Below are 27437 nucleotides of genomic sequence, written 5' to 3' on the forward strand. Positions count from 1 at the left end.
TTTTGAACTAAATTCCGAAAGAAATACATTTTTTGACATTGTAGTTTTTTGGTCTTACAATATATGTCTCTGTTAAAAGTGACCAACATTAAGTTGATTAACCTGGATACCATCAACATGATCAATATAATTTTAACCAGTGTTTAACCATGCACAACTTGCCAGAATATTTTACACGTAGAATGTGGGCAGAATATGGAATAAGAAATCAATGACGTATATCTAAGACCCTAGTAATATAAATCATTGGACTACTTTAGTTTCCGTGTACACTGGTGCACTTTCTTCTTTATGTATATCCCTCCACTGTTGGAGCACATATAACTGAATGTGTTAAATGAGGGTGGTAAAGGGGGGGTGCTTGCACGGAAAAAACGTGAAAGAAGACATAATTTCACGTTGAACGTGAAATAATTTCTGTCATGAACATTGCATGAGAAATAAAAACTTTGATTAAAACTTTTGTGACTGAGTCACTGTCCTCTTGTATATATAAAAACTCTCTGTTTTACTTAATATTCCGGATTAAGTATACACATTTATGATATAAATGGTGTACGGCTTTTAAAAAAGTATATAACCATCTTCTTAACTTTTAAAATGCAAATAAAAGAACAACATCATAGGCCTTTCTGCTTTATCGAAAACCAAAATTCAATCATTTTTTTTACTTGACGCGGGATCCCTGTCTAGTGTTTGAAATTTATTTGAAAAATACCGAGCACGCAAAATAAGCATTTGAAATTCACGATGCACGTAAAATTAAATAAGCAGAACACGTTGAACGAGGCACCTGTCTTGCACCACTGAACGTCAATTAAAAAAGTAAAAACACGTTGAACGTGAAATAAAAAACGGCGATCATGTTGCACGAAAATAACCCATTTACCACCCTCTTAAATTAAAGGCAACAGAGGAATTTTCACATTAAATTAATCCATGATTTACAAGTGCAAGTACTTGAACATACAATTATATAAGCCTTAGATTGATTTTTGGAACATTCAAATAAAAGATGAATGTCGGCTGTTTTGTAGAATATCAACTCAATTTTTCGAACAGTTATTAGTAAATTTACGCTAGGCAGACAGGAGAAACTTTTTGTCTTTTTGTCTTTTATTTTTTTTTTGTGAAAAATCAGTTTCGATCAGAGAATGTTGTTGTTAAGGGAGCAACCATTTAACTTCAAAGGGGGGGGGGGGGGTATTGTTTTTTTTTCTTAGTCAGAATTTCGCGCAACAAATTTATTTAGTTCTTTGACGCAATTGAAACCGGGTGGCATCAGTATAACAGCACTTGGTTGTAAATATTGTAAGGATTCTTTATTAAAGGTCTTAGGACTTCAACAAAATAACAGTAGTCTCATATAAAGACCATACAAAACACAATTATAAAATACTATAATTACTAGTGCAAAGAAAGATAACTCTGACATGTTTATGAACAAGTACATTGCACTGTATAACATTTTGAGTAAAATAATATTGTCATTCTCTTTTACATCTATATTTTCTGTCTCAAAGACTCAACTTAAACTTGTGTCTTACATGTATTAGTTTATGTATCTCATAAACTTTACTGTGATAAATATTCTGTTACCATGTAAAAAATATACTCTACATGAATTCATAAATATAAATAAATAAAGCAAAACAGCAAAGCATTAAAACATCTACATGCAGCAAGTAAGCAAAGCAAATTAAGCAAATTATTAACTAAATTATAAAACTACATAATACAACTCTTTGCTTACCTCAAGTGCAAATTCGAGGGTCACAAGACTATGCACATCATATGTGTATGGCTACATCAAATATTTACCTGAAGATAAATATGAATTTATAACTAATGTGTTCCATGTCTACAATATGACTTCATTATATGCACACATACCAAAAATATGAAAATCTGTTCCCTTAGATACTAAAACATAATAAAGGTTTAAAATGAATATTTAACTATTTATTTACTTCTTACTTATACAGAAGAAAACTCTTTCTTTCTATTGTCTATTTAATATCATTTCACTCCAATTGTCAACGTATATTTGTTCCGCCTAACAGAAGTTCCACTGGAAACTTTGTTATAAACAATGTCATAATATCTGTTCCTGTTGGAACAAATATTCTATACCATTTATTCCGTTAGGAACATTTACATGATTTACTGTAATATTTATTCCAGTGGAAATAATATTCCAGAATATTGTTTCCATTTGGAACTTATATTATGAAGGAACTTCTATTCCGTGACACAATGCTCCATTATAATCTAAGATTTAAGATTATTTAATATTTTAATCATTTATCAATCTTTAATGATTTAAAGCATGTTAATGATGTTATGGTTAATTAATTGTATTTATCATTCATAAAGGTCAGAATCACACTACAGATTCATTTCTCCATTCAATCAATCAATCTAACCAAATCTTGCATACTCTGTTAAAACCTCTAGGACTATTAAAATAATGTGAGAAAAGTATATACAACTGACCTGTAAAGTAGTAATTAAGATTCCCTAAGATTCAGCAATATATTATAATCAAGCCAATTTACAAACTCCAGAATTATTAAATATAACTGGTCAGTAAGACAGTTGAAATAAAAGTGTCCAGAACAATAGAAATTTCCCTCCGAAAAGAACAGGTGACCAAAATCACTATCCATATAGAAAAATAGTCTTAATTAAGATTCTTAATATATGGTAACATAGACAAACAAGTAAACTGGTCAGTATAACAGTATTCGGACTGAACAAATTAAATACCATTCAATTTGTAACTAATAATATCAATAGTATGAAAATCATTTTATTTCAATAAATCTAATCAATATATACAAATTTACAATTACAAAAATATACTAAATTCCACTCTACCACACAAGTCATTGTGCAATCAATCAAATGACTTTTTTTTCAAAATTGAACACTATAAGGTATGGGGGGAATTTGCATTCAGAATATTTTTTATTGTGTCATCTGCTTGACCAGAATATTTTTTTTCATCAAATTTGGGATCAGAATATTTTTTTAGAAAACATTTAAAGAGATCATCATACAATTTTACAATGCATGATTGAGAATTGTCAAAAGAAAGCTTGAGGAACACTTTTTTGATTCAGCCAATGCTGGATCTTTGTGATCACTCTGGTTATAGAGATGGTGCATAATACTAAGTTAAAGACATATAATGCAGACCTAGCCAAACTTAAATTGTTTTAACAGGTCAGGAGGTCCAGTAACAACTATTTTTTACTGGACCTTCCTTCCTGTTACAGGACCTGTCACGGAATAGAAGTTCCTTCATAATATAAGTTCCAAAAGGAAAAAATATTCTGGAATATTATTTGCACAGGAATAAATGTTACATTATATGTTCCTAACGGAAGTAATGGTATAGAATATTTGTTCCAACAGGAATAGATATTATGACATTGTTTATAACAAAGTTTCCAGTGGAACTTCTGTTAGGCGGAACAAATATACGTTGACAGACCTACTTATTATTACAGGTGAACAGCGCTTTGCGCTGCAAACTTGCTAGGGATGTCCCTGGGCATGCCCCCCTGAAAAATTTTGAAAAATTAGATGCAAAATCCTGCATTCTGAGTGCTTTGACTATGATAAATGAAATAACCAAAACTACTATCTTGTACTACACTTTTGCATGTTTAATCACATTGAATAAAACTTCATTTTTTAAGACTTTATTTAGATTTATTCCTCTTTGGCATAATCTAGTATTTTATTTGAGTTTGTCTCAACTTTTTTTGGTGTGCTGTACTTTGATCATCGGCCTTCTGTTTTTTGACCAGGCACAGTCCTATCATAAAAACAGAGGAAACTCATGTTATTGGGAAAACGGTACTATTACATTTTCCCAGCATTAGGTTGGTCTTTTGTGTACCCAAGGCAGGTGAAGGAAGTCAACTTAGGAGCGCTGTGATTGGATGTTATGGTACAATATATTTTTTTATTTATCTATGAATAACTGCAGTGTGTATATTTACAATATAAATTTTGAAACCTATTGAAATATTTTCTAGAGAATTATTCGAAAAGACTTCAAAAATTTCATAAATTTGGTGTAAAATGGCGGTGGGCATGGATAACATTAACAAGCTCCATTGGAAGTTGGTCATGATACTATTTGGCTTCAATTTTCAAAACAGAATAATAAAGTACTAACACCACACATAACTGTTTTATCGGGGTTTTTATTAAAAAAAGTGGTAAATTTAGAAAATGTTAGTATTGTCGCCTATGGCAGAATAAATAGTACCGTTTTCCCTATACCTAAGATAGCAAGGGAAATCAAAATCAATCCGACTTCAGTTAAAGTATACTATTTTGAAGCTTTTGGTTAGTACATTTGATTTTTATCACAAAGAATAGAATTTTTTCACTGAGAACAATACTGTGTTGAGAAAAGTGCTGAGTCATCATGATAAGTCAAATTCATGGGTACTGATAATATGTTTTCAGGAATGCATAAAATAGTTGACAAGAAAATCTCGCCGTGTGTCAATGGAAGCGTGGTTTCTATTTGTGCTGCCCATATATCTATAAATATGACTAGGGTATGTCCACGATCCTTATTAATATTTAATTAATTAATTGTTTTTCATTGATCTCGGGAGGAAAACAATATTTTGTGTTTAATATAGCAACACATTTTTCCCAATTTTAAAACTGTATGCTGCAAAAAATGTACAGGACAGGAGGTCCTGTAGTTCACAGGATGGTGGCGGACCTTCAAGTTTTTTACAGGTCATGACCTGCGGTCTGATGATGTTTGGGTTGGTCTGATAATGAAACTATAGCTAATTATGTGTTTTTATGACTTGCAGAAACTTTATATGTAGTAGATGGTTTCTTATGCTCAGGAATAACACTAACGAGGATGTAGGGTTCTGATGTTTATCACAGTCGCCTGAAGAATACTATATAATACTACTAACAAGTTGCTTTTTAAAAAAAAAAGACAATACGTGAACCTTAGAACTTTTTTATTCTAATTATTAATTCAACTGAATAAGAAATTATATATCAGTGTTATCTTGGCCATGTGTGTGGAGGATAATATTTTCTTTTTATTGTATATCATTACACTGAATTTTGGCATGTTGAGAGAAGTGTTAAATCTAAAGCAAGGAGAGAAAAAAAAAGATTCCCAGACGTATAATTTCTTAAAGAATAGTAATAATTCAAAACATGGAGGTCAGCTAGCAGGACACATTAATGTTCGTTACTGACCAATCATCAATAAGTGTAATTCTCCCGCGAGAGATACTTACTTGATCTAATTATAAATATAAAAAAGAAGATGTGGTATGATTGCCAATGAGACAACTCTCCACAAGAGACCAAATGACACAGAAATTAACAACTATAGGTCACCGTATGGCCTTCAACAATGAACAAAGCCAATACCGCATAGTCAGCTATAAAAGGCCCCGAAATGACAAATGTAAAACAATTCAAACGAGAAAATTAACGGCCTAATTTATGTACAAAAAATGAACGAAAAACAAATATGTAACACATCATCAAACGACAACCACTGAATTACAGGCTCCTGACTTGAGATAGGCACAGACTGTGGCGGGGTTAAACATGTTAGCGGGATCCCAACCCTCTCCTAACCTGGTACAGTGGTGTAACAGTACAACATAAGAACGAACTATAAAAATCAGTTGAAAAAGGCTTAACTCATCAGATGGATACAAACAGAAATACTACACAGAGTGGACGTGGCCGGGTACTTGTATATCCCAATAACAAATAGACACTAAGTACAGATCTGAGAGTACTCGCAGTTACTGACAGCTAGTTCAAAGCCACTAACAACTAATTAAAAAAATCATGCATCTAAGACTAAATTATCAATTAGTACACATCCAACATCCAATTATTGAAGAGGCATAACTTTTACATTCAAGATACAAAAAAATTCATTAATAAAATAGAGTCACACGAGTAAAAAAAAATGTTGGTTCTTATTGCCTATGATGTACGTCAATGTGCACACATATGATGATTGATAATTTAGAAAAAAATGTTATCACTGCATTAGAATTTATTGACACACAGGAAAATATACTTTAAAGATTCTCAACAAAATAGATTTAACTGCATTTGTTAAATTAATTCTTAGAAACAATGAATTTGAGTTTAATGGACTGTTATACAAACACATAATAGGTGCGCCCATTTTCACCAACATGCACAGATCTGCATCTGTCTGCCCTATTCATTAAAATCTTATATAAGTTCCAATGGAGAGAAAACATCAAATTACACTGTCAATAGGGATGACGGTTTTATGGTCTTCACAGGCAAATTAGAGCAATTTGAAGATTTCGTTAACCTTGCAAACGAAATTTACCATCTACTTAAGTTCTAATATGAAGTGTCGACATCTAGTATGGCCTATTTAGAGGGTGGTAAAGTGTTATTTTCGTGCAACGTTTTAGGCCTTTTTATTTCACGTGTTTCCGTGTTTCGATGTTTTATTTCTCGTTTTCACGTGTTTGGTTAAATGTGTGTGCTTCGTGTTTTCCCTTAATTATTTTCCGTGTTTCGTGTTGGTACTCTTATTTTCTCGTGCTTGTCCCACATTTGATTAAAAAGTAAACCGGGACTTATTCAAAGTCAGCCCAAATATTGTTTTAAATTATAAACTAATTAACTGGTCCCAAGATATTTATTAATAGCCTATTGTATTACTATGATAAATCGAATCGGATGCAACTATTAAACGGACGCTAAAAGGTGACCACATGCAGGGTCGCCATGTCCATTTATAATGACTGCATGATCTCTAAGAACGGCTGAGTAATAACTTTTGGTACTTTTTTCCTTAATATTTACGATTTTATTCCTTGGCTTCGTTTTTCCAGAGTGTTTTTTTTTTCCGTGCAACGTTTTTGCGATTTGTTATTTCACGTGTTTCCGTGTTCAGACCCTCCCTTTTACCACCCTCTATTTAGATACCGAAGTGTACAAAAGTGAACGATTCCATAATAATGGAATTCTTGATGTTAAGCCACATATATTAAAACACAGAAACGTATCAATATTTACCAATCACTACGAACAGTCTTTATTTTACTTGTTTTGTTTTCATTTGAAACAGATATTTTTTTATCTGATTTGTCAAAATGACAAGTGTGCATAATGATTTTATTGTTACAAATCAAATCCCAAAGCCCACTATAACTCATTATGAAGAAACCACAGCACTATTTTAAAATATCTCTCTGTGAATCTATACACAGATGTTTGATACCATAGGTCGTTATAATTAAATCTTGACCATTTTACTTTCACTTGTTTATCAAAGGGTACAACTGTCAACTTTGCTGAAGTCATTACCCAGCAAACAATTCAACATTTTAAAAATGTTTTAAAAATGTTTTGTTTTGGTTTCTAGAATGTTTTATTAAAACGTTTTAAAAACCAAAATTTGTAGACTCTTATAAATGTTTCAAAAACATTTTGAAGAAACGTTATTTTGGAACATTCAGAAAACGTTGAAATAAGGTTTTATGAAAAACGTTTCTGTCAACCTCCAACAAACATTTTCAACACATTTGTGTAACAATGATGCATTAGTGCGACCACCATTACTTTGGTTTAAAAATATATAATTGATTGTGCAGTGTTTTGTATTTCATTCATTTCTTAATTGGTAATGCACGTGTTTAATTGAAGAAAAAGCAACATCTCCATAAGCTTGGATGGATGGTTGGTTGTTTAACGACCAGTGGCAAGTCAGATGCATATTCTGGATGAGAACATGATTATTAGAAATTAATACCCTGTCTTGTAATAGACCAACATGTTGTGCCAGATTTTTTGGTTCTAGCCCACAAGGCAAGTTTGCAGGATGACATGTCACATTATTCTGACTACGGGCCAAGAAGTCTTTGCTCTAACTCATTTTGGGTAGAAGCAACAAATAATAATTTTATTGTCATTGGTTTGACCGGGCCGAAGTTCCAACCCACAACCTCCGCACTTGAGGCGACCACTCTCACCATTACACCAAAGCTCTAAAGGAAGATATTCTTAATACAAAAACTATGCCAAAGCAAAGCTTGTCAACCTCTAACTGTTTAAACTTGGTTCTGTGACCTTGAAAGTCAATTCAATAAGGTTCTTGCATTGACAAGGAGATAACATATCTCTCAAACCGAGAATCTGACATATTATCATAATAACTTCAATCAATGATCTAGTTTATAACCAAAGCTTCAATTGTTGCAGAAATTGGAATATAGTTTTATAAACATCTTTAATCACTTTGCAACAAAAAAAACAGTATTGACAGGACTGAAATCAGTAGAATCAATGTACTTTTAAACAGATTTATTTGTTTGGACTCCAATTCTTCTTGCGCAATCGTCTGTCCTTTTCTTACAGGTTTCTGAAATGATCAAAAGCAATTTGTTAACGAGATCAGTACGCCCAAGTACACTGCTCTTAACCCCAGTTAGTTGTTGTACTCCCTTTTAATCAAGCTATTTCATTAAATCTATAAAGGGGAAATTATCCTATTTTTTGCAATCCAAGTAATTATTAAGATAGGCAAAAAACATAAATAATATTTAACATGTCAAAAGCAATTGCTACAAATGTAAATCTCAATGTTTTACTTGCAGGATAAAGACAATAATTCCATTGTCAAGAACATAACAATGTATTATTCTAATGTCTCTAAATAAACAGAAGTTCTGCATGGTTGGCAAATGGTATATTGCTATAAGTGGCTCAGAAATTTGTGTATAGATATTCAAATTGCAAAAATAAACTTTTAAATAAATAAAACCTTCCACTTAAACGTATATTAAGATATTTTATTCAATTGAAAAATACCTTATATTTTGGTCCTCCTGGCTTGTGTGGGGCCTGTTTTAGGAAGTCAATTAAGACTCCCTCCATATCGGAAACCTTGGATTTTGGGAACACTCTTGCACAACTTTCTGAAAAAGTATTACAGAATTTAAAAGATATATTTCATTATTATTTTTAACTTCTTTAAACTTTTATATATATATATAATAACTTTATGTAACTTTGCACTCTGTTTCTATCTAAAATAATAAGTGAGAATTCATATGAATTCTTTTTGAGATTAAAGTCAGATAAAAAATCCAATCTATATTAATGGCACTTGCTTTAAAATGTTCGACATATTTTCTTAATCAACTTACTCATGATTATCCTGCACAAAGGGTGACCTGTGAATGCCTCTTTTCCCTTTTGCCCCTTCAGACTGTATTTGGCCTATAACTGATTAGTGCCACACTTTTTCATCATCCTTCCTATACAGTTTGAAGGGCTGTGACCACCCTGTGACACCAAATACTAGACCTACAAAATTACAATTTAGTCCTGTTGTTATTTATTTTTCGAGAAATCAAATATTTGTTTATAAATAATCGTGTCCATGAACCAATCTTAGCAAAACCTACTAATATTATTGCCGAAAAGATATTTTATTTCTTGTCCGTATCGAGTTTCTATAATGATTTTCCATGTATCGCTGTGTATACATTATATGCAATTTTATATGCATTTGAATGTTTGTCTTCAATTACAGGTTTATTCTATTAATGCATGATTTTTTTATTCATATATATAGCATGTTTCGCTTATATATATTTACTTTAAATTAATATATATTATCTTTAACTGTTAAAATCTGATTTGACCTTTTCTCGGTAGATTGTTCTGGTGTTACATTATAAACTTTTACACATCTATTTATTTGAAAGGATTTCCCCAACGTAAATGATCTGTGGTAATCAACACTGGTCGTATATGAATTTCTTTAATTGATGATATTACACCTGGTGTTTCGGATATCATTCAGGTCAAGTTCGACCAAGGCCGTTCATCCTCGTCAGGTGCCCTTGCGTAATATTTTTATTTACTATAACATTTGATTATGATTACTTTTTAACTGTTTAGTGTTATCAATATGTTTCTATCGTGTAACGTATCAAATGCAGTTACATTTTGCAGTATACTGAATTGTTCATGACTGGCAAGTTACAATCAATTTTAGTCAGACATAAGATATTTTGTAAAATGAGGCCCAGCACTGGCAGCACGGCTATGGGTAGTCCAAAAACAATATGACATCTTGAAAGGATACTTTTGATTTTTGCTGTTGCTACGAAGTTGGAGGAGGGCGTCCACATTTTTTTTGTCAAATAAGAAAGCCGTACAAAACGTCATTATTATTTGACTACGCTCTGGGTAGTTTAAAAGATTAATTATGCTGTCTTCGGAGGCTTGTTTTTATTAAACTCGTGTAAAAGTCAGACCAGTAGCCCACGAGGCATGACAAATTGACACGTGATGGCATCATGCAGTGAACACGTTCTCATCTAAAATAAGAAATTCTCATTAACGGTCATTTGCCATAATTCGTACTCAAATAGGTCGAATTATCGCTCATAAGACAAACTTGTGCAAAAACGAGAAAAATAAAAGAAAAACACGTTTTTCTTTTTATCAAGCACTTGAAAATCGTGAATCTGACATATTGAACACCTGGTGTATGCTGAACTGAATTGTAATAAATTAACTTGCATTTCTCAGGCCTGTATGCCAGCATACGAACCTGGTGTATGCTAAAGTCTACATTTGATTTATACATTGTATTTCTCAGGTCTGTATGCCTGCATACGAACCTGGTGTATGCAGAACGGCAAATATTGAATCAAATGTTGTATTTCGCAGGTCTGTATGCTAGCATACGAACCTGGGTGTTTCCAAAAAATCCTTTACTTCAGTAGTTGTGTTTTAACGCTGATTTCGATTTTTTTTTTAAACTAAAAGCCTACCACTGACCTCTATATTTTCTCCCGATAGGTAAACAGAAAAGCGTTAATTTGCAGGGCAAACCGGTAAAGCGTTTACTGTTGTAAATCTAAAAATGAAAACCGATTCACAAGTTCCACGACTATGATCACTTTGTATTGACATGACAGTTATCTGTTTGTTTGCAAATTAAAATTACGGAAAAATGAGGCGATCATAATTTGTACAAGGTTCCAAGTTGTTGACAAAATTTTAAATGACGTCAGGGACCTTCTGACGTAAGGCGGAGGGAATTATAGACGGATAGCACTTGACATACGCGAGTTACTTTTTACCAGTACACTTAATTAAAATAATAGCAATTGATTACAAAACAAAATGTTTTTTTTATACTTTGTATTGGTAAATGATAAAAAGTCAAAGAACAAATGGACTATTTATCTGCGTTGAATGACCTAATAACACCTTATGTCACGCACTCCTATATGACGTCATTTACAAATGTAAACAATGTGAATGATCAATGAAGGAGTTCCCGTCACGGAGAAGAAAATGGACAATTCATTGAAAAATACGCTCTATTATCTAAATTTTAATATACCAGAAGCAAAACAGAATGTCAGATACATTTACGGTAAGTAAACCTAGCTGTTTTTGTACATTTTCCACGAATTCCATAGAACACCCTCTTTTTTTAGAAGTGACTGACTGATTTAATCCGGCTTGAAAACTATAATACAAGATTATTGATTACGCTAAGTTTGTTTTCTCAAGAGGTTTGTTCACTTCAATCAATTTCATGCTAGACATCATGTGGCGAAATTTACTGCTGTTTTATTATCAAGCTACCCCACCCCAAAAAAAAAATAGCCTTGCAAGACGTCATAAGTATTTGGACTACCACCCCCCCCCCCTCCCCCCCCGCCCCCCTTGAAAGTATTTAGAGAAAAAATGAATGGGAAATACGATTATGTGTACATCCATAGTGATGTCTCCTTGCATTAGTTACAATTTTAAGGATTTTAAGGGGTGCTTTGTGGGAAAAATTTAGTTGATTTATTGAGGGAAACAATACTGGAGCGGTCCATTTCTAAGGAATTCAGCGCCCTCCCCAGCCCATCCCCCTTATGAAACTTCTGGATCTGCCACTGAGTTAAAGTCTCCCGGATTTAAAAAAAAAATTGAAATTCAGCCCCTATCCAGATTTTCAAAATGCATGGCCAATGCCCTTCAGTTCTTATTCTAACAACTTTTAGGGAAACAAAAGTCCAAGGTAAAAAGGGGGGGGGGGGGGGGGGTGAGCGCTCACATGTTAAAACCGGCCACACTAGTCTTTATGTGCCTGTCCCAAGTCAGGAGCCTGTAGTTGAAGTTGTCATTGGTTCATGTATGTCGTATTTCTTTTTCGTAAATTGTTTTGCTATAAATTATTGTTTCTTATTTTTTATGTTGGGTCCTTTTATCATCTGACTATACAGTATTGGTTTTTCTCATTGTTGAAGTCCGTACAGTTGCCTATACTTGCTTACATCCACTTCATTTTGGACTTTGGTGTACAGTTGTCTCATTTGCAATCATCCCACATCTCCTTTTTTTTACAAGGAGGTTGTATGATGTGTCCTTGTTTTGGAAAACTGTACAGTACATTTGTCACATGATCACTGCAGCATTTTGTGATGTGTGTATGTAAGAAGCTGTTACTGTAACAGGGTAATATGAAAAGCTATCAACAAAATCGAAAGACAGACAGAAAATTTTAAAATATAGTGAGCAATAAAAAACAAAAAAAGAAGTAATTCAAACAAATTAAACATACATTTATTGCGAAAAGATCAGAACAGCACATTTCAAGAGTGTTCAATTGGAAAAATGAATGTTAATAAGGAAATGACATATTTCATTGATCTTCAATCAGATGCATGGCGACAAAAATACTTTCAACTTCAAGGGAACGACTTCAATTCAACCACTAAGAACCCTTAGTTCATATACATTCTAAAATCAGTAATTGTGATAATGTTAAAGTTGTGAAGTGTATAATATTCACACATATATATATATGTATATAATATGTAGTTTCCATTTCTCGTTTCAGCATTTTTCAAACAGTGGCTATACCTTTCATGTAACTATTTATGTGTTGCTTATGAATTGAATTGTAACACTTCTTAGTGACTGGATAGGTTAAACCAATGCCTTCCTAGAAAACTACGACATCAATGAACAACACCTGACCTTTTGCTGTTCCTGCTAATAAAGTAAAAATGGCTTCACTAGAAAAGGACGACACCTAGAACATGTAGAAAAAGCATCAATTCTTTGGCTTTCCTGATTGAAGGATTTATTTTTACAACTCCAGTGTATAATATGCCATTATAAACAATTTTTACCATAGTATAATGCTATAAATTCACTAATTTCCATATCTATTAGCTAATACAGTTAGATATCGACTTATGATATGCAGTGAAGACAGATCATTGCAAATTGTTTACATTACCGATAATTAAAATAAATGTATGCATGTTTGGCATACATCTTTGTAAAGCAAATTGTATACAGACATCCCCCTAAAAGCATTAAAAAAAAACAAGAACTTTGGCATACACCATGTTGACAGGCAGAGATGCAAACACAATGACTTAAACACTTTGTTGTATCACTGTCTATTTAGTATGCATATTGCCAACTATATCAGATTTTAAGACAGTTTCATTTTCTCTCCATCAATTTCTAACCAAGAGTTCCAAATGGTGAAGTTGAAATCATCCCTTCGTAAATTATACGGACGCCATCACGAGTTGGTTGACCGTTATGGAATAACCGTTTCACAGATGATATCGGATATGTTTCTTACGTCGTAACTACAATCCCCTTCCCTTTTCATGAATGTGACTAACCGAATTAGACTATTTACCGGGTTTGTAATAACATGAGCAACACGACGGGTGCCACATGTGGAGTAGGATCTGCTTACCCTTCCGGAGCACCTGAGATCACCCCCAGTTTTTGGTGGGGTTCGTGTTGCTCAGACTTTAGTTTTCTATGTTGTTTCTTGTGTACTATTAATATTTGTCTGTTTGTCTTTTTCTTGCCATGGTGTTGTCAGTTTATTTTCGATTTATGAGTTTGACTGTTCCTCTGGTATCTTTCGCCCCTCTTGACACAATGCTTGAAGTTACTAACTTAGAGCATGATGAAAAATAATAGTTTTACAATTTAAAATATGAATACATGTACAACATACAGCTGGTTAGAATGCAAACCATTCAGCTTGCTAAATATCCAATAAGTGCCACAAAATATGCAGAAATTTTAGACTGGAGGCAAACCCTACACAAATACACTAGCTCAATGAACACCAGCTTGGTTTGACAATACTAAAATGTATGTAAAACTATAATTTAATAGAACATAGGTGGGTATACAGGCAATCAAATCTTGTATATATCCAAGTAAAAAAAAAATAAGTGTTCACCGTACACCAGTGTTGTATGCAAGAATACCGTGAACTGAAAATGTCAAACAAATATGCAAACTTTTATGTTCCAATGTGTATAGGACTATAGGTCGGTATGCCGACAATCAAACCTATGAATTCCATTTTTTTACAAGAGTTTATTGAAAAGCGGGTTGATATACAGGAATAAACCCCTGAGTGTTGCAGTTAAGAATTGAGAGCTCTCTTTCAAATTCAAACGAAGTTGAAGGCTATACATAAGTAATTCCTTACATCGATGTAATTCGGCCTTTGACATGTTTGATGGAGATACATTTGTATGTCTCTTTCAAAATCATACACATCTCCTTATTTTCTATGGGGGGGTTGGTTATGCAAACATAAGTAAATAAGAAATGTTACTACACAGTAAATGCTTAGCATTCAGGCAGACAGACTTGCCAATACAAACATGAATCCAGAATAAAATTTTAGAATCCATGCAGGCATACAAGTACCTGGCAGAAAAATGCCAAAATAAATAATAATTTGAGTCTATATGCAGGCATACAGACCTGACAAATACTAATATACGCAGAAAGTGAGAGTTTAGCATACGCCAGGTCGGTATGCAGGCATACAGACTTGACAAATACTAGTATACGCATACAGTGAGAGTTTAGCACACACCAAGTCAGTATGCTGGCATACAGACCTGACAAATTCTAGTATACATTTGTACACATAGAGTAAGAGTTAAGCATACACCAGGTCAGTATGCAGGCATACAGACCTGACAAAAACTAGTATATGAATAGAGTGAGAGTTTAGCATACACCAGGTCGGTATGCTGGCATACCGACCTGACAAATTCTAGTATACACATAGATTCAGGGTTTGGCATACACCAGGTCAGTATGCAGGCATACAGACCTGACAAATACTAGTATATGAATAGAGTGAGAGTTTAGCATACACCAGGTCGGTATGCTAGCATACCGACCTGACAAATTCTAGTATACACATAGAGTGAGGGTTTAGCATACACCAGGTCGGTATGCAGGCATACAGACCTGACAAATACAAGTAAGAGAAAAAAGACTGAATTTAGCATACTTTTCATTGAAACATCTGAAATAAAGATGGGCAAATGCTATGTTATGTATATATTTCAAAAATGGCATAAAAGTATAACAAAAATGCAGAATGAGTAATTTTTTAAGGTTTATTTGCTTCAACTATTTCCTGGGTGTTGAAATAGTTCATTCTAGCATCCTATGAAAAAGGTTTATGATAAAATGATGAAGTTTTGGATTCGCATTTACAAAAAAAGACCACAAATCTTGCAAAAAAATGACAGACAAATATTAATAATGCTATACAGTGACTTTTTAACGCGAAATATATCAATCACCCCAAAAGATGTAGCTTTTTCACACAAAAATCAGTTAAGTGGCATATGAGAATTTCTAATTTTAGATGAGAACGTGTTAGTGGTGAATGTGAATTTATGCCTGTAGTAGTTAAATCTGTTAATCATGTAAATAGACTCATGCAAATCATACGAATGTCATTGAGAAAATAATGCAGTAATTTCTCTCAATTTCTACAAAATACATCGAATGTTTATTGATTTTATACATACCTCATAGACTGAACGCTATTCTGTAGAACTGCTCTTCTAGCATGTCTAGTGTTGTTGTTTTCCCAATTTAAAAAAGGCGGTGAGAGTATCCGGGAGTTTCGAACAAATTTTATCTAATGAAGAATTCTGCTTTAATACAAATTATTGTCGTAAATAATACATTTTTTCAATTAAAATGTCTATCTTCGAATATGATAATACTTTAGAGATGCGATAAATGGAAATATAGAAATAAAATACGAAACTAACTAATAAGTTACAACTGGTTCCCGGTTCTACAGAAAAGAAACCAGTTATTAGAATACAAGAATTTTTTTTGACATAACATATCATCACATATCGACAGATCGAAGATGACTTTTTGTAAATTAAAAATTGAAAGTAATTATTAAAAACAAAAATATTGCGGTGATATGGGAAACATGATTTAATATGAGGCAGGCATTACCTGTTAAAAGGGGACGAAGTCTATATAATTTTTTTTTTTTTAATTCAAACATATTTTAAGTTCTAAATCTGTTAAAAAAGAAACGGAAATACCGTAACGTTTCCGATTTTGGTTCTGTTGTTAGGGATTTTAGTTGTGACGTTATTTTAGTTATGACGCCATATTCAATGTAAACAAAGAAACGCTATCATCAGGTAACGTTTTTTCATATCAAAGAATAATTAGAAATGAAATTGTTATTGTGTTCCTTCCTATATTTTACTGGGCTGATAAATATATGTTTCACTCAAAGTCTCATGACAAACGAGACCGGAAGAAGGAAGTAGATTTCTGCGCAAATGCGGGAATTAAAAAAAGTCTGAAAAAAAAAAGTTAACGATTTTGAGTTCATTAGTACAATGAAAATTTCGGGAAATTTTCCCGGATTTTTTTTTTTTTTTTTTTTATTGATTTTTCTACTGTAATAGGGGACTTCGTCCCCATATAAAGTTATTCTATACTTATTAAAAAACATTTTTGAAACATTATTAAAAAACCAAATTAAAAACGTTGTTTTAAAATGTATTATTTATGTTCATCAAACACATTTTTGAAAAAATGTTTTTTTTACGTTTAAAAAATGTTTGCAGAAACATTTCTACTATAGTTCCAGAAAACGTTTCAATTTAACCTTTTAAAAACATTTCTTAAACGTTTTTTCGACACTAACTTATTTGAAACCTTTAAAAAACGTTTCTAAAATGTTCTGTGTTTGGTGGGTAAACCCTTGCAATGCATAAAATGTAGCTTTACAATAAATATACATGTTTGAAAAGGATCTATAGATTGTTTATTATCATATATCAGATAAGTGAATTAGCGATCTGTGAAAATTCTTTATTGCCATGTTTTAAATATCTTAGATACACTGTATGGAGGTGCTCTTAATCGCAGGAAGCTAATACAGATAAGATGAATAGGTGTTCCGAATGAAACAATAACTTAGCTTCCGAATATTCCTCCATAGACTATATTTCTAACTAATAAATATGCGTGAACCCTCAGGGGGTTCTTAAAAATATTTTATTTCCCCCATTTTTTCGCTATAATTATGAAATCTTCAGGTGACTGTGTGTTGATTTACCAGTAGTTTAAAAGAATTCTGAAATAGCAATATATCATATATAAATAACTAACTATTTCAAATAACATAAGTATGTACTTTTACAAAATATCACATACTATATAATACAGAAATATAATATCAAATCATACATTTAACTGTTATGAACTAAGTATTAAAAACAAGGTATTGCAAGTAGAAAATGTTCATTGTTTACAGTCATTGAAATTTATAAGGGAGTCACGTGTACATTGATAATTGGGTTAACCTTAAAAACATGTTAAATTACACACTATTTCGGCATGTGATCTATAATTTTTATGTGTATCTGTGTAAATGTATAATCTACTAATGATTTACTTTACATACAGTATATAATTAATGCTATATCTGCATTTATCAATAATAACTTAATTAAAATATATAATACTTATAATTATTAACTACATAATATCATGCAACAATCATAAAGTTGCAAATATCGTAATCATAAAGACTAATGATGTTAATATTATTGATTCGTTAAAATCTCTAAATCTACGGGAGATAACTCATGTTTACAATTACAATATTGTTGATCGGCTATAAAAAATGCCAAACTATAATTAAATATACTCTTACCACTTGTGGAGTGAGTTTAATTGGTAAAGGTTAACAGCAATCATACAATCATGGTTTCTATTATATAAGTAAATCGATTGTAGTCATGAAATCAAAATATGAACATAAATACTCGGACTCGAATTATAAAAATATACAGTGTGACAAATAATCTATACTCATTCATGTTTGTTTTTTATGCCCCTTATGCCCCCGCCGAAGGGGAGGAGGCATTAAGTTTTACCCTTGTCCGTCTGTACGTACATACGTCCCAAAATTGGTTTCCGTTCTCTAACTTGAGTTTGCCTCAACCAAATGTTATGAAACTTATACACAATGCTTATTACCACAAAAACACAGATCAAGTTTTAACTTTGGTGGCGTCACTTTAACCGTTCTAGAGTTATGCCCCTTTATAAATGGAAAAATTGCAAAATGTTTAGTTTCCGTTCTCTAACTTAAGTTTGCCTCAACCAAATGTTATGAAACTTACACACAATGCCTATTACCATTAAATACAGATCAAGTTTAAATTGTGGTAGCGTCACTCTAACCATTCTAGAGTTATGCCCCTTTATAAATGGAAAAATTGCAAAATTTTTAGTTTCAGTTCTCTAATTTACACAAATGATTTAAGTTTGCCTCAACCAAATGTTATGAAACTTATACACAATGCTTATTACCACAAAACGCAGATCAAGTTTGAATTTTGGTGGCGTCACTTAAATGGTTCTAGAGTTATGCCCCTTTATAATGGAAAAATTGCTTAATTTTTAGTTTCAGTTCTCTAATTTACACAAATGATTTAAGTTTGCCTCAACCAAATGTTATGAAACTTATACACAATGCTTATTACCACAAAACGCAGATCAAGTTTGAATTTTGGTGGCGTCACTTAAATGGTTCTAGAGTTATGCCCCTTTATAATGGAAAAATTGCTTAATTTTTAGTTTCCGTTCCCTAACTAAAGTTTGTCTCAACCAAATGTTATGAAACTTATACACAATGCTTATTATCACAAAATACAGATCAAGGGTGAATTTTAATGCTGTCACTCAAACCTTTCTAGAGTAATGCCCCTTTATAAATGGAAAAATTGCAAAACTTTTAGTTTCCGTTCTCTAACTTGAGTTTGCCTCAACCAAATATTATGAGACTTACTCACAATGCTTATTACCACAACACTCAGATCAAGTTCACTTTTACCGTTCTTCAGTTATGTCTCTTTATAACTATATGATATGCAAGTGGTGGCATCATCTGTGTCCACATGTGGACACAATCCACATTTATTATAAAAACTATTACTTTATATAAATGGAAACATTTTTCCATCTTTTGTTTAACAAGCCGCCATTTATAAGATATAGACTATTCGTGATAATAATCAAAATGTAAATGGTCATTATAGACGGGACATAAATATAATCAACTGTCATGGCTATCGTCCCATGGAAATGTACTTGGTACAAAACAGAGGCGCGAAATATTAACAACCAATCAGATACAATGATTCAAGTAACAGTTATAGAAAATAAAGTGAATATTACTATAAACAAAATTAAGATTTGCAACTCAGATTCAATATTCAAAATAAATAATTAAGCTAGAGAGGCCAGGCCTATATAATTACAGGAAAATATAGTGTATAATTGAATTATATGTAAAAATCATGTCAAGACGAGCATTTTAAGCCCTTGTTTTCAAAAATCCAATGTACGGTTACAAAGTTATGATCGATTCAAAGTTGATGTTCGGCCCCCTTTTTTTTCTCCAAGATGGCCGCCAATAAAATCAAGTCGATTTCAATTTTACATGTTTTAATAGGCATATTTTGTAGCAAGTAGCAAGTACTTTGCCTTTAAACACCATATTCTATCAGAATACCTCCATTCTTCACAGAAATTCATTAATACTCATTTAGATATGTTTTAATAGATTTTTTTCAGCAAAAAATTTTCCCCGGAAAAAACAATAAAGAGCCTTCACTGATTTTATTGATAATATACAGCTTTTAAAATTTATCGTTGCATAAAAATTGTGCATAATCTAAAAGAGAGCATGTTGTTTTGATGTGGTGTGGTACTTAGTTTCAATAATTGATTTTTTATATGCTGATTCACAAGATAACAGTCCTATCCCAATAGATATTTTTACTGTCCTAGCTAAAAAGCATTTGCTCTTAATACTAAATGCTACATTCAAACTAAATGTAAGTAAAGACAAAGCAAATACCAGTTTTGGAAATTGTAAATTTGACCTGCCGTTTGAATAACCAGTAACATCCTGCACTTGTTCAAACTAAATCTAACCAAAGATATAGCAAATACCAATTTTCAAATCTAAATGTGGATCTTTGCATTTAATAACCAATAACATCCTGCACTTCAACATGCTGTCTGCTGAACCAAAACATTGTGAGATTTCCAAGGGCTATGTACATGTATACACTGATATAACCCAAATAATGCAGTCCCTCCTCGTGATCGACTCTCCCACTCGCGAATGTAGCCGTTGAAGAGCAGTGGAAGATAACGACTGAATTATTCGAGTTAACACTGATATGATTTTTCAGGAATTAGCGCAGTTAGCGCTCTCACAGGTATAATTCTTGCCAGATTTTTATAAAACTTATACTATACTTTGTAGGTTGATATCAGCAATATCTCGGACAAGTTCTAAAATGTTGGACAATCCACTTTTTTTAAAAGAGTTATGCCTCTTGGAAATATTAAATTTATGGAAAATGGCCTCGTTAAGCGTTCTCACGGGTACAATTCTTGCCTGATTTTTATAAAACTTATACTATAGGTTAATATCAGCAATATCTCGGACAAGTTCTAAAATGGTGGATGATCGACTTTAAAAGAGTTATGCCCTTGGAAATATTAAATTTATGGAAAATGGCCTCGTAAGCGCTCTCACGAGTACAATTCTTGCCAGATTTTTATACGACCGCAAAAAAATTTTTGTGGACGTATATTGGTATGACGTTGGCGTCGTCGTCGTCCGAAGACGCATTAGTTTTCGCACTCTAACTTTAGTTTAAGTGAATGGATCTCTATGAAATTTTACCATAAGGTTCAATACCACAAAAGGAAGGTGGGGATTGATTTTGGGGGTTATGGTACCAACAGTTAAGGAATTAGGGGCCAAAAATAAGCATTTTCTAGTTTCCAGACAATAACTGTGGAATGGTGTATGGATCTCTCTGAAATTATACTACAAGTTTCCATACCACAAAGGGATGGTTAGGATTTGCTTTGGGGGATTATGGCTCAAACCGTTTCAGAACTAGGGGCAAAAAAGGGGGAAAAACAAGGTTGTCCTGGTTAATGGACAAATACTTTAGTACAAAACATAATTTAAAGCAGTGTAAGGGAGATAAATCAAAAACATTGAAATTATCTCCCTTACACTGCTTTTAAATTATGTATAAAGTAATGGTTAATGAACAATTAAGATAATTTAAAACAGTGTAAGGGAGTTAATCCAAATACAACGTTTTGGTTACTTCCCTTACACTGCTTTTAAATTATGTTTAAAGAAATGCATATTTATAAAGGAAGACCAGTAAAAATATCTGCAAATGTTGCATCTTTTTTTTTTACAAAAAAATCCATATGAAAGATTTGACACTATATTTTAAATTCTATTATAAAATAGATTAAGTTAGCACTATGGTAAATTTAAATGGGTAATTATGGTTGCAAACTCCATTGGAAATTTGAATTGAGATTATGACCATATCTTGAGGGAAAGAATTTTTTGGGGAAAAAAAAGGGGGGGGGGGGTAAAAAGAAATTGTGGGGGGTCAATTTTTTCTCATTTCAGATTTCAGAAATTTAAAAGAATTATTCTTCAAATATTATTTTTTTTTCAAATTTCAAATATTGAAAAATTTCAAGAAGTAATCTTTAATTGCACAGTATGGCGCATTAGATTTGTAAAATCTTTGACCACATTTAATTATTTGTTATGGCGAATCTAACTGTGTATTTAGATTTTTAATTTTGGGTCCAGTTTTCAAATTGGTCTACATTAAGGTCCAAAGGGTTCAAAATTAAACTTTGTTTGATTTCAACAAAAATTGAATATATGGGGTTCTTTGATTGCTGAATCTAAACATGTATTTAGATTTTAGATTTTTGGCCCAGTTTTCAAGTTGGTCCAAATTGGGGTCCAAAATTAAACTTTGTTTGATTTCAACAAAAATTGAATATATGGGGTTCTTTGATATGCTGAATCTTACCATGTATTTAGATATTTTATTTGTGGGCCTGCTATCAAATTGGTTCATATTGAGGTCAAAAGGGTCCAAAATTAAACTTTGTTTGATTTTCTCAAAAATTGAATTATTGAGGTTCTTTGACATGCCAAATATAACCGTGTATTTCGATTTTTAATTTTGGGTCCTGTTTTTAAAATTGGTCTACATTAAGGTCCAAAGGGTCCAAAATGAAACTTAGTTTGATTTTAACAAAAATTGAATTCTTGGGGTACTTTGATATGCTGAATCTAAACATGTGTTTAGATTTTTGATTATCGTACCAGTTTTCAAGTTTGTCCAAGTTGGGGTCCAAAATTAAACTTTGTTTGATTTCAACAAAAATTGAATATATGGGGTTCTTTGATATGTATTTTGATTTTGGACATTGGACCATAATAGGTAAATTAAAAAAATTGAAGTTCTTAGACCACATTCTTTCTGTGTCAGAAACCTATGCTGTGTCAAATATTTAATCACAATCCAAATTCAGAGCTGTATCAAGCTTGAATGTTGTGTCCATACTTGCCCCAACTGTTCAGGGTTCGACCTCTGCGGTCGTATCAAGCTGCGCCCAGCGAAGCATTTTATTATAAAACTTATACTATAGGTTAATATCAACAATATCTGAGACAAGTTCTAAAATGGTGGGCGATTGACTTTAAAAGAGTAATGCCCCTTGGAAATATTGAATTCATGGAAAATGGCCTTGTTAGTGCTCTCACAGGTACAATTCTTGCCAGATTTTTATAAAACTTCTACTATAGGTTAATATCAGCAATATCTCTGACAAGTTCTAAAATGGTGGATAATTGACTTTTTTTAAAAGAGAGTTACCCCTTGGAGATATTAGATTTATGGAAAATGACCTTGTTAGTGCTCTCAAGGGTACAATTCTTGCCAGATTTTTATAAAACTTATACTTGTATAGGTTAATATCAGCAATATCTTAGACAAGTTCTATTATGGTGGACGAGTGACTTTTTTTAAAAAGAGTTATGCCCCTTGGTAATATATGGAAAATGGCCTCGTTATCGCTCTCACAGGTACAATTCTTGCCAGATTTTTATAAAACTTATACTGTACGTTAATATCAGCAATATCTCGGACAAGTTCTAAAATGGTGGAGAGAGATTTTTTTTAAAAGAGTTATGCGCCTTGGAAATATTAAATTTATGGAAAATGGCCTCGTAAGCGCTCTCACGGGTACAATTCTTGACAGATTTTTTATAAAACTTATACTATAGATTAATATCAGCAGTATCTCAAACAAGTTCTAAAATTTTGGACGATCGACTTTTTTTAAAAGAGTTATGCCCCCTGAAAATATTAGATTTATGGAAAATGGCCTCGTTAGCGCTCTCACGGGTACAATTCTTGCCAGATTTTTATAAAACTTACACTATAGGTTAATATCTGCAATATCTCGGACAAGTTCTATAATGATGGACGATCAACTTTTTTTAAAAAAGAGTTATGCCCCTTGGAAATATTAAATTTATGGGAAATGGCCTCGTTAGCACTCTCACAGGTACAATTCTTGCCAGATTTTTATAAAACTTATACTATAGGTTAATATCAGCAATATCTCGGACAAGTTTTAAAATGGTGGACAATAGACTTTTATTAAAAGAGTTATGCGCCTTGGAAATATTAAATTTATTGAAAATGGCCTCTTTAGCGCTCTCACGGGTACAATTTTTGCCAGATTTTTATAAAACTTATACTTTACGTTAATATCAGCAATATCTCAAACAAGTTCCAAAATTATGGACGATTGACTTTTTTTAAAAGAGTTATGCATCTTGGAAATATTTAATTTATGGAAAATGGCCTTGTTAGCGATTTCACGGGTAGAATTCTTGCCAGATTTTTATAAAACTTATACTATAGGTTAATATCAGCAAATCGCGGACAAGTTCTATAATGGTGGACGATCGACTTTAAAAAAAAAAAGTTATGCACCTTGGAAATATAAAATAAGTGCAACGCAGGGGACATTGGAACTCTGTTCTTTTATTTGAAATGCAATTACTCCAATTCTTCTCTTATTGATACAATTACTGTATGAATATCAACTGTCATGCTTTCAAACAATTACACTAAAAGATGTAAGTTTTAATTGGAATCAACTCCAGCTAAATTCACCACAGTTAATATATCATGACCTGTTACATATTTAAATAGACACGATTTATTACACACCTAACCGAATACACAAATTCTTGACCTGAATAGTAAACCTACAAATGTATTATTTATTTTGAGCTACACTACATTAAATTATTCTGTTTATTTTGTGTGAAAGCTGAATGATTAATCATATGGTTTTTTTTCAAAGAAATGACAAAAAATGAAAAAAATATGTATAAAAAATGCTAGCAAATTTTATTTCACTTGTAAAATCAGTGTCATTATCATCTGACATAAGTCAATAACCAAGTTATAATTAATTAGTTACAATTATTAGAAATTTGGTTGAAACAATAAACAAAATTGCATTTTATTAGACTCTTACCTGAGCATTTTCTGCAATAAAATTTTTTTTTTTTTGTTCTCCAATTTTATCCCATTATATTGGTATTTATCAGCATTAGGTATTTGTACATTTGTATTTGAACACAGGAAATGTATTTTTATGCCCCACCTAGGGGCATTATGTTTTTCGGTCTGTGAGTTCGTTCGTCTGTCTGTCCGTCGATCTGTTTGTCCGTCCATCTGTTCGTACGTCCGTCTGTCCTGCTTCAGTTTAAAGTTTTTGGTCAAGGTAGTTTTTGCTGAAGTTGAAGTCCAATCAACTTGAAACTTAGTACACATGTTCCCTATGATATGATCTTTCTAATTTAATGCCAAATTAGAGTTTTGACTCCAGATTCATGGTCCACTGTACATAGAAAATGATAGTGCGAGTGGGGCATCCATGTACTACATGTACTATGGACACATTCTTGTTTCTTAATGAAAAATGAACACCAATATAGAGTAAAAATAGTTGTTATTTTTTTTTTATTTTTGTTGTTGAGAAAGTGCATTTCCGAGGCCTGTTTCTGGAAATTATTAAGCCAATTATTATTAATGGCATATAAAAAAAATATTACTTGTTCCACGATTTCCCATTCCATTCCATTGTCCTACCACAGAATCGGTAACTTGTTGAAAAATTATAGAACCTGGAGTCAAAAGTCGGTAATATGAAAATGGTCTATTTGCAAAATCAAAAGCTCAAACATATCAAACGAATGGAAAACAACTGTCATATTCCTGACTTCGTACAGGCATTTCCTTATGAAGAAAATGGTGGATTAAGGCCTTCAACAATGAGCAAAGCCCTGAAAGGTCCTTTTTATACAACCACAGTTTTTTGCGGTCCTATATTGCTATCAATTTGTCGGCGTCGTCGTCGTCCGAAAAACATTTAGTTTAAGTGTATGGATGTCTATGAAATTTAATCAAAAGGTTCAATACCACAAAAGGAAGGTTGGGATTATTTTTTTTGGAGGGAAGGCAATTTTTTTCCCTCAAGATTTAAGAAATTAGACAGAAAATTTCCTCAAATATTATTTTTTTTGGAGGGGGGGGGGGGGGGTCATTTTTTTTTCCTCAAGATTTGAGAAATTGTCAATTTTCCAAAGAAAAATTGGAGGTCACAATTTATTTTGCTAATTCTTTGTATATAGTCTGAAAACAGATTTACTAAGTATTGCGCAACAGCACAGAGTATTGCAAAACAGCAAGAAATCTTCAATTGAATATAAATTCAAATCATATAACCAATTTCAAGTTCTACATTTATTCTTTGTCAGAAACCTATAAAGTGTCAAATATTTAATTACAATCCAAATTCAGACCTGTATCAAGCTTGAATATTGTGTCCATTTTTGCCCCAACTGTTCAGGGTGGGACCTCTGCGGTCGTATCCAGCTGCGCTCAGCGAAGCAGTTTATTTAAATACTATATTTGGTGTATAATGGTAAAATTTACCTGTCTGTTTTCCTGGTTTATCTGACCATGACCTTATTAATATTTTTATGGTTCAGTGGTGTTAAGCTTTGTGGTCTATTTCTCAGATACCAAAACTTGGGAAAAGCAATAGGTTAACTATATAGCATAGTTAATGTGTTAAAGTGATGCCTTCTCAATGTCAACATTTACAGTAAACTATCAATATTACATAAAGGCAAGACATATCTCTGTGTCAACAGCTTATTTTTATATACAATACAATAACTACAAGAATCATAAAAATAAAAAAAGTTGGATGGATTACTGTTTAACATGTTTAAGGTCCAATGGCAAATTAAATGCACATTCAGGACGAGAACATGATAATGTGATATGCATATAAACCTTGCCTTGTAATAGACCGACACGCTGAACAGAGTTTTAACATGCTGGTTCGCAAGGTAACAGCCCGCAGGAAGACATGTCACCCTACCCAGACATATTATTCTAACTCCGAGTCAACCAGTCTTTGGTCTTACTCCTAAATGTTGAGTTCTAAGTCTGTGGTATGACCAAGCTTGTGATTGAACCCACGACCTCCCACTCTGAAAGAGAGCATGCTACCACCAGACCACCGAGGTGGTCAAATCAAATAGAAAAAAAAGGCAAATGAGCTCATCATTGGTCATGTAAGTAGACCAAAATGAAAATTTTGACAAATTTTGCTTTACTTTTTAGGTTGTACTTGTGTAAAATAGACAATATGTTCTTGATGATAACCAATCCTGCAGAACAGGTCAAGTAACCATGGTAACTCAGTGTCGATGATCAAAATATATATTGCAAAAGGATCCTAAATTTCTGAGGGCAAGGTGATGTTCCATAAACAGGTGACTTATACCTTTAAATTTTAGGTTTATACTCTGTACTTTAAAAGACATGTAAAAGTTGTGAATTATATCTGACTTTAATTACTTTTTACTGATCTTAATCTCCTGGAAAGTCAGTAACTAATAATAGGGATACTAGGACTAACACTGTTATCAGAGTAAATTGTTAAAACAACAGATGTGCAATAAAAATTGTTTGATGTTATAAAAAAAAACAAAGAAAAAAAAATGCACATTGAACTCTTAAAACATTTGTAAAAGATAT

General features: G+C 32.4%; 1 long non-coding RNA gene across 1 annotated transcript; it reads right to left on the reverse strand.

Moving 5' to 3' along the window:
* Positions 1-8283: 8283 nt before the first annotated feature.
* On the reverse strand, positions 8284-16059 carry LOC127710188 (uncharacterized). Its single transcript, XR_007986029.1, has 4 exons — positions 15924-16059; positions 9222-9381; positions 8884-8990; positions 8284-8434 (listed from the first exon to the last, which is right to left on the reverse strand). It is a non-coding gene; the product is annotated as an uncharacterized LOC127710188 (long non-coding RNA).
* Positions 16060-27437: the final 11378 nt, after the last annotated feature.

Source organism: Mytilus californianus, unplaced genomic scaffold, assembly GCF_021869535.1.
Source record: "Mytilus californianus isolate M0D057914Y unplaced genomic scaffold, xbMytCali1.0.p SCAF_7, whole genome shotgun sequence".
Lineage (NCBI taxonomy): Eukaryota > Metazoa > Mollusca > Bivalvia > Mytilida > Mytilidae > Mytilus > Mytilus californianus.